Below are 15,653 nucleotides of genomic sequence, written 5' to 3'. Positions count from 1 at the left end.
GGATCAACATAGTAAAAATGGCATTCTTGCCAAAAGCAATCTATAGATTCAATAATCTCCATCAAAATCCCAGCACATTTCTTCACAGACCTTGAAAGGACAATATTCAAATTACATGAAAAAAAAGACCCAGAATAGCCAAAACATCCCTGTACAATAAAGGAACTGCTGGAGGCATCACCATCCCTGAGTTCAAGTTCTGCTATAAAGCTACAGTCCTGAAAACAGCTTGGTATTAGCACAAAAATAGACAGGTAGAGCAATGGAATCAAATTAAAATCCTGATATTTACCGACACATGAATGAACACCAGATTTTTGACAAAACAGCTAAAATTATACAATGGAAAAAAGAAATCATCTTTAACCAATGGTGCTGGAATAACTGGATGCTGGTGTGAAGAAGAGTGCAGATAGATCTAGTTCTATCACCATGCACAAAACATAATTTCAAAGACCACAAAATAAATTTAGCCACACTGAACCTCTTAGAAAAGGAAGTGGGAGGTACCCTTGAACAAATTGGTACAGGAGAGGCTTCCTGCACATAACAACAGTATCACAGATACTGAGATCCACAATTAATAAATGAGACCTCCTGAAACTGAAAATCTTTTGTAAGGCAAAGGACACAGTCAGCAAGACAAAATGGCAGAGTAGGAAAAGCTCTTCATCAACTCCACATCTGACAGAAAGCTGATCTCCAAATTATATAAAGAACTCAAGAAGCCAGTCACCAAAACACCAAATAATACAATTAAAAATTGGGATAAAGAACTCAATAGAGGAATCCAAAATGGCTGAAAGACACTTAAGAAAATGCTCAACATCCTTAGCCCTCAGAGAAATGCAAATCAGGGCAACTCTAAGATACCATCTTACTCCTGCCAGAATAGCTAAAATCAAAAGCACCAATAACAGTTTATGACGGATAGGATGTGGAGAGAGGGGAACACTCCACTTCTGGTGAGAGTGCAAATTTTTACAACCATTTTGGAAATCAGTATGGCGGTTCCTCAGGAAAATGGGAATCAGTCTACCACAGGATCTAGCAATTCCATTCTTAGGCATATACCTAAAAGATACACATTCATACAACAAGGACATCTGTTCAACTATGTTAATAGTAGCATTATTTGTAATAACTAGAATCTGGAAGCAACCTAGATGCCCCTCAACTGAAGAATAGATAAGAAAATGTTGTACATTTACACAATGGAGTACTACTCAGCAGAAAAAAACAATGGAATGTTGAAATTTGCAGGCAAAGGGATGGAAGTAAAGAAACTATCCTGAGTGAGGTAACCCAGTCACAAAAAGACAAACATGGCCCGTACTCATTCATACTGATTTTAGACATAGAACAAAGGATCACCAGCCTACAATTCACTCTGCCAGAAAAGCTAGGAAATAAGTAGGACCCTAAGAGAGACATACGTGGTCCTCCACAGAAAGGAAAAGAGACACAATCTCCTGAGCATATTGGGAGTGGGGGGGGGAGGTACAGTGAGTAGAGAAGGAACTAAGAGAAAGAAAAGGGGAGAAGAGGAGGAGAGATGAGAACATAAGGAAGCAGGAAGATTGAGTCAGGAGAAGAATAAAGGAGAGCAAGGAAAAGATACCATAATATAGGGAGGCAATATATGTCTGAAGAGAAATCTGGCACTAGAGAAATGTCCAGATATCTACAAGGATGACCCCAAATAGCAATCTGAACAATAGTGGAGAGGCTACCTTAAATGCCCTTCCCTTATAATGAGATTGATGACTACCTCACAGGCCAACCTAGGGGATTCATCCAGCAACTGATAAAAACAGAATCAGACATCCAGAGCTAAACACTGAGCCAACCAAACTCCTGGAATCCAGTTGTAGAGAGGGAGGAGTGATGAGAAAATGTGTCAACACCAGGCTGAAGAAATCCACAGAAACAGCTGACCTGAACAAGTGGGAGCTTCTGAACCCTGGACTGATAGCTGGGAAATCAGCATAGGACTGACCCAGATACCCTGAACGTGGGTCTCAGTTAGAAGGCCTGGACAGTCTGTGGGACCTCTGACAGTGGAACCAGGATGTGTCCCTGGTGCTTGAAAGGACTTTGGGAACACATTCCCCATGGAGGGATAGTCCCTTTGCCTAGAGACAAGAGGGAGGGCCTAGGCCCTACCCCAAATGACTTGAAAGATTTTGATGATCCCCCTGGAAGGCCTGACCCTCCCTTGAAAATGGATGGGGAATGTGATGGGGAGGAGGGGGTGGGTAACATAGGAGGATGGGAGGGTTAAGGAACTGGGATTGATATTTAAAATAAGAAAAAAATATAATATTTTTTAAAAACCCTTTTTTAAAAAGTTACTTTTTTGAACCAGCAAACTAAAATGCAATTTATAAAGAAATGTGGGTTAGTAATCAGTATCTGTAATAATCAAATATATAGTCATATTAGGTATGTTTTCAAAGTTAAATAGATATATTTTAGATAGACAAACGATCTTCAAACACTTGAAAGACCTACAAAATGCAGAATTTAAAATGTTTTGTTAATATAGACCTTTTTTCATGATAGTGGCAGCACAAATTTAATTCAGGAAAGATGATGTGCATCAAATTTCTGTATGGAGTTTGCCTTAATTTGTGGCAATGTTAGTCAATGGGCCAAGAAACTTGCCTCAACTGCTAATAGAATGCTGTCCAAATTTGACAAATAGGAAACAAAAGAAGATAGCTGCCAAACTTTACCAAGACAAGACAGAAGAATCCTTCAAAATTCCTGCTTCAAAGAAAATCTTCCAGGCTTTCTAGGCTATGGATCCCTCAATATTACAGAGGAACCTAGGGACGACTGTCCACACAGCCAGATGTCTCTGTAATTTCTTAGTTTTTTAAGTTGTTTACTATACACTTCCTGTTTACCCAGGTAATATTACATCCTTTCAGTTCTTTGAGGGGGTTGAAGACTAGATAGTTAAAGTTTTGCAGTTTTCCTTGTTACCAATTCAAAAAAAGAAATTTATGTAAGAAATGTAAAATTAATAAGGTTGAGAAACATACAAGCTTAAATTGTTTATCTGAGAAAATGTTTTAAGGCCTTAAAAAGATAGTTTTAAAATGGTAATACAAGTTATGATAGAAAATAGTTTATGTATAAAACTTTTGCATTCATCAAGTGAGCATAGATAATGGAACATTTTTCTCTAAATTTGCCAAATACTAATGGACTGGACATTCTAAATATAATTCTTACATGATTACTAATTGTATATAGCTTCATTATTTTGAAGTTAAAACCCTTTTCTTTTTATTTAGACAAAAAGGGAGAAATATTGCCAGATATTTGATTATACTCTGTAAAGATATGCCACTATGATTGGTTTAATAAAAATATAAATGGCCAATAGCTAGCCAGGAAGTATAGCATGGATTTCTGGAGAAAGATAGCTCTGGCAAGAAGAAAGGCAGAGTAACCAGCCACATGCAGTGAGAGAGAGAGAGAGCAAGACATGCAGGAGAAGAGGTAAAAGCCATGAGTACATAGCAACACATTGTTGTTTTTCTTTTTTAAATGTTGCTACATTTTAACCTATGGCTATCCTATTCAGCAACTGCCACTCTGCTACTACCAGCAGTGACTAGGGCACAAGATCCAAAGCCTGAGGAAATTCTGTTCCCTCAGGCATTGACTCTTTCAAAGCTACTAAGAAAACTATTTAAATCTTTGTCCTGATAAAGCACTCAAGATTCAAACATTGAGGTATAATCCTGCTTCCTCTCACCTTGCTTACCTCTTCAAGTCTCCCAAAAAGTCCTCATATTGTTTCAACATGGCTCCTCCCTACAACTTCTTGTCAGCTACTTGCTGATCCAGTCTCCTGACTGCAGGTGAATTTTATTTAATCAAACACAGCTTTGCATCATTAAACAAAATGTTCCAGAGCATAAACAAAATCAACACACCTTAAAATAACATTCTACAACAACACATAATTAATAGAAATGGGTTAATTTAAGTCATAACAGCTAGTAGAACAAGCCTAAACTGTAGGCTGAGCTTTTATAATTAAATACGTCTCTATCATTTTTCTGTGAACTAGTGGCTCCAAGAAAAGCCCTCCTACATAGCTTTTCATAATATACTTCAAAAGATTAAGCCCAGTTTCCAGAAATTCCTTGACAGTCACTAACCTTCTAATAATTGGAAGAATTTCTAGGCTGCCAGCAGATAGGATTTAGCCTCATAGGTGGGTATCACACACTTGGTAATTACAAAGCAGACTTTGCCTATATTCCACTCCAAATAAGAGTGGGGCTGTACTAAGCAATTATTATTTTTCCCAAAACCAATTAGAATTTCCTTTTGCCTCATGTAGCTTGGAGAAGAACAAGTATCTCCCTACTCTATAAATATAAAAGAGAACAAGTTTGTTATTTCAAAATGTTGTTCATCAAGTTATCTTACATGACTTCATGTAAAGAGAAATGCACAGGGATGGTCTATGTAATCAGAAACATTTGACACTGAAAAATGAATTAAAAACACCTTGTAAATCACAGCCTTTACTCTACCATATAGGCCTCTCACACTATCTTTCCTCACCTTCTCATTACCTATTCTGCTTTACATACCAGAACATTGAGCCTCCTTAGCATTTTACTACTGCCCTTCTCCCCACCCTCTGCTTCTCTCTTTCTTCCTCCCTTTCTGCCCCTCTAGAGTAGGGGTCTCATATGCTACTCAGGCTATCATCAAACTCCTGGCTTCAAGAGATCCTCATCCTCCTGCCTCAGAGCCCTGATTAGCTGGACTCTAAGGGCAAGCCAAATGTAACATCTTATCTTAATTTCTACAGATGTCAAACACCAGTATTAGCCTTTGTGATGGTAGTACAAAGAGGTGGTGAAAAATACAGCCACCTTGGATCACTTCCCACCCACTCCACAACCACCACCTTGGCTCAGCTTCCCATTGTATCTCATCTAGACTACAATTTACCAATTCACTGCCTTGCTGAAAACCTGAAGATTCCTCCTTTTTCTTGACCTCATACTCATATAGATATTTGATTCTTTAGGTTATTACATAGAAATTATCTTGTGAAGTTATACCACCTGTTACAGTGCTGCTATGACACTTATGGGCATAAGCAATAGCTTTCTGATTAGTTTTTAAGTCCATTCCTCAAGAGAGAATAGATATTGAAAACCTAGTTAAGAGCCCATAGCTGGAGAGGTCATAGGCACATCAGAGAACACACTATTATTTCACAAGGTCACCTTGCTACTGTCAAACTGTCTTCTAAACATCTATGTCTATAGCCATTGTATTCATTTCAGAAGATTTATATTATTACAGAAGACAGTAGTCAATGTAGACACTGAAAACTGGTAAAATTGCCAAGCATAAGTGACAATGGATTACTTGGGCCCATGTGAGTAATTTATGGCAAGTCCTCCAAAGCTTAGGCAATATCATGGAAGAAGTGGTAGAAAGAATAGAAGAGCCAAAGAAAAAGCAAAAATGTCTCTTGTGGATATGACATAGCCTTTGCACTCATTAATTTGGTGCTGCTGTGGTTACCTATACAAGACTTGCATAAGTTAGGTCCAACCCATCAACATTTCCTTTAGGATAGAGGAGAGGCTCAAGAGATCTCACCCCTTTCTCTGGGATCTTGGCAATTGATAGCTGCTTAGGGATGAAGGGTCTCATTTTGTACAGTGATATTGCTTTGCTAACCTCCCACTCATGCTTAAACAAAAAACTATAATTTCAGTGTCTCATATACAAAAACAAGACATGAAAGTAGACGAGGGACTTGTAGGAAGAAATGTTTCAGCTAAAGAGGAAGGAATATAAGAGATATATTATTTATGATTTATTAAAGCTTGCCTGAGGGCACAGAAAGCAAAGCTATCCTAGCCACAGAGCCAGGCAATGGGGGATGTACACCTTTAATCCCAGCAGCCTTACTAGCAAGCCATAGAGTGAGGCAGTAGTGGCACACACCTTTAATCCCAAGACTCACGAGACAAGCAGATGGATCACTGTTAGTTCAAGGCCACACTGAGCTACACGAAATTGATCCAGTCCTGAAAAGAAACAGCTCACACAAACGTGATCTCAGCACTTGGGATCACAAAACTTTAATCCCAGCATTTGGGAGGTAAAAAGGGAAGAAGCAAAGTCACTCTTAGAGAATTAGTCTCTAGCCACGTTGAGAAGAGCATGGCAGTCTGAGTGAATCTGAGGAGCAGTAAAGACTGGAGCAGTTCCAGGATAGGTCTTTGGTCTGAGCTAAGATAGAGGTAAGTGCTAGTGGCAGGCAGCTTTGCTTTGCTGATCTTCAGCTTGAAGCTTGAACCCCAATACATGTATCTGGGTTTTTATTCTTCATGTTACAGTAATAAGGGTGTTGAAAAGGATTAAAATTCATTATATAAGTATAAAAAGTTATTAAAGAATTAAAAAAGTTAAATTAAGAAAAGAAATTAAATTAAATTAATTGTCGGTCAGGCCTACCTTGGAAAACCTAGCTAAAGGTTCAGTAACCCTATAGGCATTTAATATTCCTATTTATTTTCCGCTTGTTTATTCTCCTTTCCTTAGCATTTTTCACAATATGGCATAATGTATTCAATCCATTTATCGTATTTATGATCTGTCTTCCTTCAGTAAAGTGTAAATTCTGAGAGGAAAAAGAATTTTGTGTTTTATTGTATCCCTAGCACCTCTCACAGCTCTATCTTTTAGTAAGTGCTCAATAGCTGTTTAATCAACCAATGGATTAAAAATGAAAATAAGTGTGCATGTCAGGTATGTATGCATAGCTCCATCTCTCTCTTTCTCTCTCTCTCTCTCTCTCTCTCTGTGTGTGTGTGGTGTGGTGTGTGTGTGTGTGTGTGTGTGTGTGTGTGTGTGTGTGTGTGTGCCTGTGTTTTGTTGTTGTTGTTAAACTATAGGCAGATAAATTAGGAAAGAAAATAGGATACCATCAACTTTATGTGTAAATTCCCCTTTTCACAATTTCTAATTACTCACATTTGTCCATCTGTTCTTCAATCAGGTAACAACATCTGCAAAGTTTTTGTTTTATGGTTTTATATGTGGATAAGTTCTTTGCCTGCATGCATATATGTGCACGGTTTGTCTTTGATGCTGGGGCAGGCCAGAAAAGGGTATCAGATCCCCTGTGTGAGCAAACATGTAGGTGCTGGGAACAGAATCCAGGGCATCTGCAAGAGCAGCAATTGCCATTAACCAATGAGCCATCTCTCCAGCCCTCTGTTTTTGAATTCTATAAATACCACTATTACTGTCCTACTTCAGTACTTCATTTTTATATATAAATCTTAGCAAAACTTACCCACTTCTCCCAACTGTCCAGCCTTTGTACAAATCCATTCTTCACTGAATCTGGTGTGCAAAAAATGCCCCTTCCCTCCATGTCCTCAAAGTTTGCAATACTTGTAATGGGTCTGTGACTAAAGAGCATTTGAGATTATAGTACAATGAAACTGGATACAGCTATATTGCTTGTGAAGGTTAGAGAGAGAATAGTCCTTTCAGATAGAAGAAAGTCAATGTCAGGTGAAGAGGAAAATAATTGGCTTGACATCCTAGATGTAATGCTAAACATCAGTATGAAATGATTCATGAAAGAAAATTAGTTTTTGGAAAAAGAAAGAAAAACAGAAAGATTCAAACTGCAACATTTTCTTTCAAGATGTATAAGGTATAGATAACATGATCTAAAAATGTCAAGCTCATGTACTATGAACTATAAGTATTTTTGTTTCTGCTGTGTTGTGTTGTTTGAAAAGGTTAGTCTTGGGAAGGGAAGATAGAGATTGTGTTTTGTGTTAAATTATGCTCTATCCAATATATGTATTTATATACATTCATGTAAATTTTTTATCTATATTAAGAAAGAAAAAGAGACACACAATTTATTGTGTGACTCATTGATTTTCTTCCCCTTTTGTGATGGGAAACATTCTTTCATAGCTCTTGGCTCCCTAATCAATGTTAAAAAGCTTCATTTGTATTTCAATTGAAAAATAAGAATATATCCATATAAAAGGTATGTTAATAAGAAATAATCCACTATTTGGACTTGAGAATAAGGCATTGAGTGATATTGACAGGTCTCTGGAGCATTTACTACCCAGGTCATAGGATGGGATACTCTGCCCTGTGAGAAGGGGATGTTTCTGTGGAGAATTCACAAAGTCCCTGGAATAATTAAACAACAATATGATGAAGCACAGTAGCAGCAACAGAGACCATATGCCCAGAAAGCCTAATAGATTTACTATCTGGCACTTACAGGAAAAGCTGACCCTTTGTGTCTAGAGTTGAATATAAAATCTGAGAGTGCATTACAGGTAACAAAGAAAAGTCTTGTTTGTGAAATGTTCATTTCAGTTACAAGTATGTGATGTAAAATGAATGTCTTACTATAGGGAGCAGACAAAAATTGAAAATCACTCTTGTAATCCATGTTAAGGAAATTAGATTTCATCTTGGTGAAACCATTGACAGATCTTAGGCAGAGGTGTGATTTAACGGGTGATGTATTTTAGCAAAATCCCTCTTGCTGCAGTGTGAATTTGTGATGGAAAGAAGAAAGGAGAATGAGAAGAGACAAGTTAGAAAATTATTTCAGTTACACAGATGAAGGATGCTTCTTTTGGACCAGACTGATTACAGTGGGGATGAAGAAAGTTGACTGTATACTTTGAGGACAATTCCTGGGTATTGATTTGGAAGCAAAAATTACATGTATCTTAGTTTCTAATATATCCATATTTGTCTGCTGTATGTAAAAAGGGAAGAAAGAAGGAAAGAGAGAAAGAGAAAGAGAGATAAAGAAAGAGAAAAAGAGAGAAAGGAAGGAAGTAAGGAAGGAAGGAAGGAAGGAATTATAATAGCATGTACAAAGCATCTCAGTGCTTAACCATTTTAGGTAACTCATCTCTAACAGGCCAAATACTTAGGGCTATATTCAACACTAAGGAAGTGGTGGGCCACTGAATCAAGCTGGATATGGACACTTCAATAACAGGAACTATCAAGTGAGGACTTTTTTTAGGAAGCTGCTCTATTCATTACCAAAGGCTTGTAAATTTCTCTTTCCTCCCAACTTACCTTTGTCTGAACTCACTTGCTAGTTTAGATACGTTATCAGGATGCTGGCTGACTTATGGGAATCAGACAAAAGAATCCAGGGGATTCATCAGTATCTCTTCAATTCCACATGAACTGTGAAGCTTGCATGGGAAACAACTTATTTTTCTGGTGACCCAGTGCTCAAAACTGAATCACCCATTTTTGTCCAGGTAATTTTTCTATTCTATCATGCTTTCCCCTGTAATGCCCTGTGGTTTCAATTTCTTTTTCAAACATGCCTTCCATCCCTATCATCACTAGCACACTGCTTTTTAGCCTTTAACTTCTCTCATCTTCTGCCAACATTTTGCATTTAAAAAACTAATCCATCCCTGTTGTGAACATATATTGGGACTGACTCCAGCTGTGCTGACCTGTAACACACATGAATACACCCTTGACAGATTGTTTGAGATCCAGAGGGACAGAAGAATATAGGGTTACCAGACCTTTATTTCAAGGGCTGTTGACGAGCTAGAGTGCACAGACTCTAAAAGGAGCCACAGTCCCGCCATGCATGACTAATGCAACTTGAAAGGAAGGCACTGAGTAGAGGAGTAGGGAGATGCCTGGGAGGCTGATCAAAAGCACCCTGGCCTGAAATTCCCACTGTGACAATCACTTCTCAGAGACATGATGTTGGGATCCCAAAGATTTGTTTAAATTTCTGTATTTTTTTATAGGATGAATAAATAAATGCCTCAAGGAATTAGCACCACCCACTGTTAAAATTCTATCCAAGAAGAAGTTATCAGGATGTTTGTTGGTCCCTGAAGAGTAGTTGAAGAGAGTAATACTTTCTTAGTAAATTGACATGGCTTTGAATCTTAGCACTTCTATTTAGTAAACATGTTTCCTTGAACAATCTCCCATAAGCACCAAGAGTATCAATTTGTTTGTATATAGAACAGAGATATCATCATCTCCCATGCAAGGTTGCCTTGAGGACAAGATTCTGTCCTGAGAATGGGAAAATGGCTCAGTAGATAAAACCCTGAGGACCTTAATTCAAACCACAAGACACACAAAGGGGAAGGTGAAATACTGACTCCCACAATTTTTTCCTCTGACATTTGTATGCCAGCAGCAGTATGTTCTCTCTCACACACACACTCACACACAAAACAAACAAACAAGTGATTAAACAAAAAGCTTCTGTGGGGATAATGCTTATGAAGTGTTTGGAATACAGTGGTTCTCTACTAGTCTCTGGAGATCTAGCACATCCAGACATAGCTAAACTTCAGAAACTAAAAGGGGAGACAGTGGAAATACTTATAAGATAGGGAAAGCTCTGCTTTGAGACAAAGATCCATACTAGAGGACCTGGAAAACTAAAGTGAACTCAATGCTTTGGCATCTGGAGGAAATTAAGATTCTAAAACACAATATATAGTCACTATACCAAGAACTGCGGGTAACTGGGAGATTCTTGTTTACCCGTTTCCCATCCATTTTCCTTCTCCGCATTAAAAATGGTCCAGTCACTATGGAAGTCAGCAATGAGTTTACTCAGAAAAAAATAATTAAAATGAAGAGTCATAACACTTCTGGATGTGTGTGTGTATGTGTGTGTGTGTGTGTGTGTGTGTGCTCACAAGTGTGCATGTGCACTCGAACACATGGGTGCATGCATGAGTGCAAAAGCACCTATGTATATACTGTGAAATATCCAAGTCAACATACAAAAGAAATATCTGCTATTGATGACTAATCAAGTTGATGGGATTTAGAATAATCATGAAAACAAATCTCTGGGCATGGGCATATCTATGTTTATCTAAATTAATTAACATAGGAAGACATGGTCAAAATGTGCATTAACATCTTATGGGTTGGAGTCCTAGACTGAATAAAATAGAGAAAAAGGGAGCTGAGACCGAGTGTTCATCACTTACTATTCCCTGACTTCAGTCGCAATTTGACTAGAAGCCATGTGCTCCTGCTGCCATGCTTTCCCTGCCACAATGAATTGTATCCTCTTGAACTATAAAAGCCAAAACATGCCAGGTTTTTTTCTTAATTTGCTTCTTGTTAGGTATTTTACCACTACAGTGAGTAAAATAACTAACACATCTGCATTCCCCTGTTTATCATGACACTATTCACAATGGCAAAGTTATGCTTCACCACAAAATGGATGGATGAAGAAACTGTGGTATATATGCATAATTAAGTTTTACTCATCCATAAAGAAGAAAACAGTATGTGATCTTTAAGGGAAATAGGTGGACCTATATATGTTATAGTAAGTGAAACAAACCATCCCCGTAAAAAAGTATTCCTTATTTTTTATTATATGTAAAAGGTATGGATATGGAATCAAAACATATGAAACTAAAATGGGACCCAGGAAGGATGTGTAAAAGAAAGAGGAAATGTTTGGAGAAGAAATAATAATATATGAGGTGAATATGCTCAAAGTACCTTATATACATATGTGGAAATGTTATAATGAAGTGTTATTCTGTATAATTAATATACACTGATAAAATTACAAAGAAAAAAGTAGAGAATTAAAGTGTCAGGCATGTGTAAGAGACACCAAAATATAGGATTATAACTATAATGGCAACACCCATCTTCTCTTATGCTAAAGAATTTTGTTTCGAAGCCCTATCACCTTCCAAGTGATGAACATCTTTAATCATGTCTACACTCTCAAAGTAAAATAATGAAAGTGGTTAGGCATATTTTGTCTCCAGTACCGATCCCATAAGCCCACAGACTCCAAACACAGCATGCCAATATCACATGTGAAGTACCTCACAGGTACTTGTTCCTACTGTGGAGCAGATAATTTAGTTTGTTTTTGTTTCTAAAATTGACAGTCTTTGAGTTTATGCTTATATAACATTGTCAGTTTCCCATATTTAGGCAGTGATCATTTTTATGCCCTAGGGAATGTCTTTGTTGTACATGTGACGGTTCTTCATCATATTAGAATTTATTTTCTCTTCTTTGTTCCTCCTTCCCCACTCAAAAAATAATAATAATAGTAGATGTAAAATATTCCAAGAACTTTATTTTGTGTTTTTGGTGCAGGCTAACCCAGAAACATTCCTTTGACTTTCTGTGTCTTAATTGTTTCCAGGCCAGTGACAGACTAGTCGCTTTCTAATATGCCTTTCCATCTGTGAGACCATGTGAACATCTGTACATATGCCAGTGGATGCTATTCCAGTGCCCAAGCATGTCTGTTTGCATTCTGATGAAACATCTATTAAAATGCAGTACCAAATCTCTGTCTATGGCTTTGACTCTAGGGCTAATTCTGGTGAATAAGATACAATCTCAATTTAATACAGGTGAGCGGAGATAACAGGAAGATGGAGATCCAGGAAGACAGTAGATTTCCTTGAGATCACTTTTAATTGTCTGGAAAGAATAGGTCATGCCGAAGCAATTTAGCCTTTAACAACTAAAGGCACTGTTTGTAACCGTCTGATGTGCCCCCTAGCCTCTAGCCACCCCCCTCCAATTGCAGCTGGAATGAATTCTTGCAGCCCTAGTGTTAAGTACCACTGAATAATTGTTGATAAAGAGAACTTGTCAGACCTTCCTCTCCAGCATTGTTATGTACAAAGCCAGAACCTCTCCTGATGCTTCATTTTCAAACCTGAAGGCATCAAGGGGCAGCCAGGTTGTATTTGTTTTACACTCTCTTTTTCCCAAATGACAGCCTCAATTAAAGCTTGCCCTTTTAAAAAATTAATTCTGCAGATACGTGCCACTGTACAGTGGCCCCTGAAATGATTTATTTTAAAGAATAATTTTAGTGTGTTTGTTTGAAGTCACTCGTGGGAAAATCTTCAGCATCCTGGATGTGAAATGGGTTTCCCTCCTTCCATAACATTATTGATGTTTCTGGCAATAGAAGAGGTTACAATGTAAATGATTGGTGCCTGGATCCAGAAAGAGGCCTCTCTGTTAGGAAGTTCAAAGTTTGAAATGGGAAAGGAAAAACCAAGTTCTTGCCTGAACATCAGTGACCCCCACCAAGAGCTGGTTAATTTCAAGTTCTGAGCTGCTTCCACCCCAATCACGGAAAAACAAAAACACTCTCCAAGAAACATTTCACCAAAATCGCAATACTTTTTCCATAATAGCCTTTAATACTAAAATGCATTAAATTTTTGAAGCAGAGAAAACACATTTAAGAGGGAAACAGAGAACCACCAGATAAAAGGAAACAATGTGGCAGGTAACACCATTTAAAACAGAACTGTAATAATTTAATAAAGCTGCTTTATCATCTTCATAAAATAGACAGTGGTTATTCTTTTTTTGTCTTTTTTGTTTTTACAATGATTCAATCACTGTGAAAATGTACATAACATACAGATCAGCATATACAACCATTTCATCTTCATATAATCAGCAACAGAGACTGCTTAATGAGACATACTGTACTTGCATCCTTCTAAATTGCCACCCTGGTTTGACAGGTAAACAGTAATAGTGTCATCAGGCTCATTCCCCTCACTAGAGGAGCGAAGGCGTAAGCCTTTTGCAACTAATACCTTAGCATTCAAATAGTACAAGGAGGTATTTGTTGCTGAATTTCTAGCTAGACCTAGTCTGGCTCTTGGTCATTAGTCTGTATCTTAGCCTTCCTCAGCTGAATGCCAGCCAGTGTCAGTAAACATCTACTTAACTGGTGCTGTAAAGGTGTTAGCTGGTTTGTTTGCTAGGGATGACAGCAACACTCAGTTAGTAACAAGGTCATCTTTAATTGCCAACACAGCTGGAGCAACAGTCAGCATCATCAGATTTCCCTAATGACCTACAATGCTTTCCAATCAAGATCAGGTATTTCTGGGTTGTTCTTTACCAAGAGCGCCTTACAATGTATACTTCAGACAAGGTGGTTGATTTTCTTTGTTTTACAAAAGCTATGTGATTCCTATTTGAAATTAATTCACTTTTGCACAACAAGTGACCCACGGGCCAATTCCAGCTTCACAAGAAAACAAAGAGAGCTGCAACAACTTCAATAGGACAATGTGTTTTGCTCTGGAATATTTCATTATCAATATAAAGCCACCCAGTCCCAGTCCCACCCCCATACATCCCCTTTGAATATTACTTTGATACATACTTAAACTAAAGAACAACATCTCAATACACTTTAGTGTCAGCAGATACAATTTGACTCATGAAATGACATCCTTAAAATGTAATTTTTACCAAGAAGGCAAACACTAGGACTGTATACAATGGACTTCTTCAGCTCATTTATGCCAGTTTTTCAAAGTCAGAAGGGTCTTATTACCCTGTGAAAAGAGCCAAGTGGACCAGACTTGTCAAGAATGCCTTGGGGGAACATTTAGCATCAAAATGATCCCCATAAAATGGATTATGTACAGTAATAATCCTTTCTCCATCTTGGATGCCTAAAAAAGCTATCCCTTCCATCCCTGCCTCTCCCTAAACCGCCCCTTGTCTTTCTACTTCAAGTGGACCATTTATGTTTGCTTTTTAGTGGTATGGTAGGTGTAGAGGGAAACATCATCTGAATTCCCTGCTAGTAGCCATATGCTGAGACAGCAGGATCTGGAAGGTACTCTGGGTGGTTTCAATTTTCAAAGATTAGAGTTACATCTTTCATATGATCATCATACCAACAAATTTGTATAAATGGCCACCTTAGATGCAATTAGTCCTATGAGGCAAGTTTCCTCTGGAGCATTGTCTCATCACTATCTCCTAGGCACCCATAAATAGGAAAAGAAATCCTACCCCAAAACAACTGAGTAAGAAACTCTAAGGATTAGGCTCTACTAACCTGTGCTTTACCAAGCCCTCAAACTTGAGTGGGCAACTGACTCGTGGATTTCTGTGCCAAATGCTCCACATTTCTTATACAACCATTTTAGGCAGGGATAGAGAATTATCATTTCTAAGAAGTTCCTAAGTGATGTTGCTTAAGGTACTTTGAGAACCACTGTTTTGCAGGAACTACTGGATTCCATAACCCACTATCTATTCAGTACCAAGACAGACCCTCACTTTTTCTACTGGCTTCAGAGGATCAATGAAATACTAAGTTTCATCCTGAACAGGTTAATTTACTAGTCTGCATGGGGGAAAGAAAAATTTCCACATGGCATTGTGGTTCATCTCCCCATTTCTTTTTGAATAGCATGTTCCTGTGCTTGGAGAAAGCAATCAATCTATGCAAACTAGATTCCCTATACTGAATAAAGAAGTTTACCTGACCAGGAAATTCTGACACATGTCACACTTCATTACCAAGGGACATCAGAATGAGTAGAATAGAACTCCCTGGGACTTGGGAACTAAAAGTGTTCCCACATGTTTAAGTGTGAAACATGTTTGCAGAAATGGAAAATATCTATTCCACTGGCCTTGGTAGCTTTTCATCACATGTGTTTAAAAGGGAGGGGGAAAATCCCAAGTTGATGGGAAATTTAAGGTCCTTGCACGAAAGTCCTGTTTGCAAGCACAGCCTGCCTGTAGAACCT

Source organism: Phodopus roborovskii, unplaced genomic scaffold, assembly GCF_943737965.1.
Source record: "Phodopus roborovskii unplaced genomic scaffold, PHOROB, whole genome shotgun sequence".
NCBI classification, from domain to species: domain Eukaryota; kingdom Metazoa; phylum Chordata; class Mammalia; order Rodentia; family Cricetidae; genus Phodopus; species Phodopus roborovskii.
The sequence above is the reverse complement of the archived record's forward strand: the minus strand, read 5'-3'. Positions refer to the sequence as shown.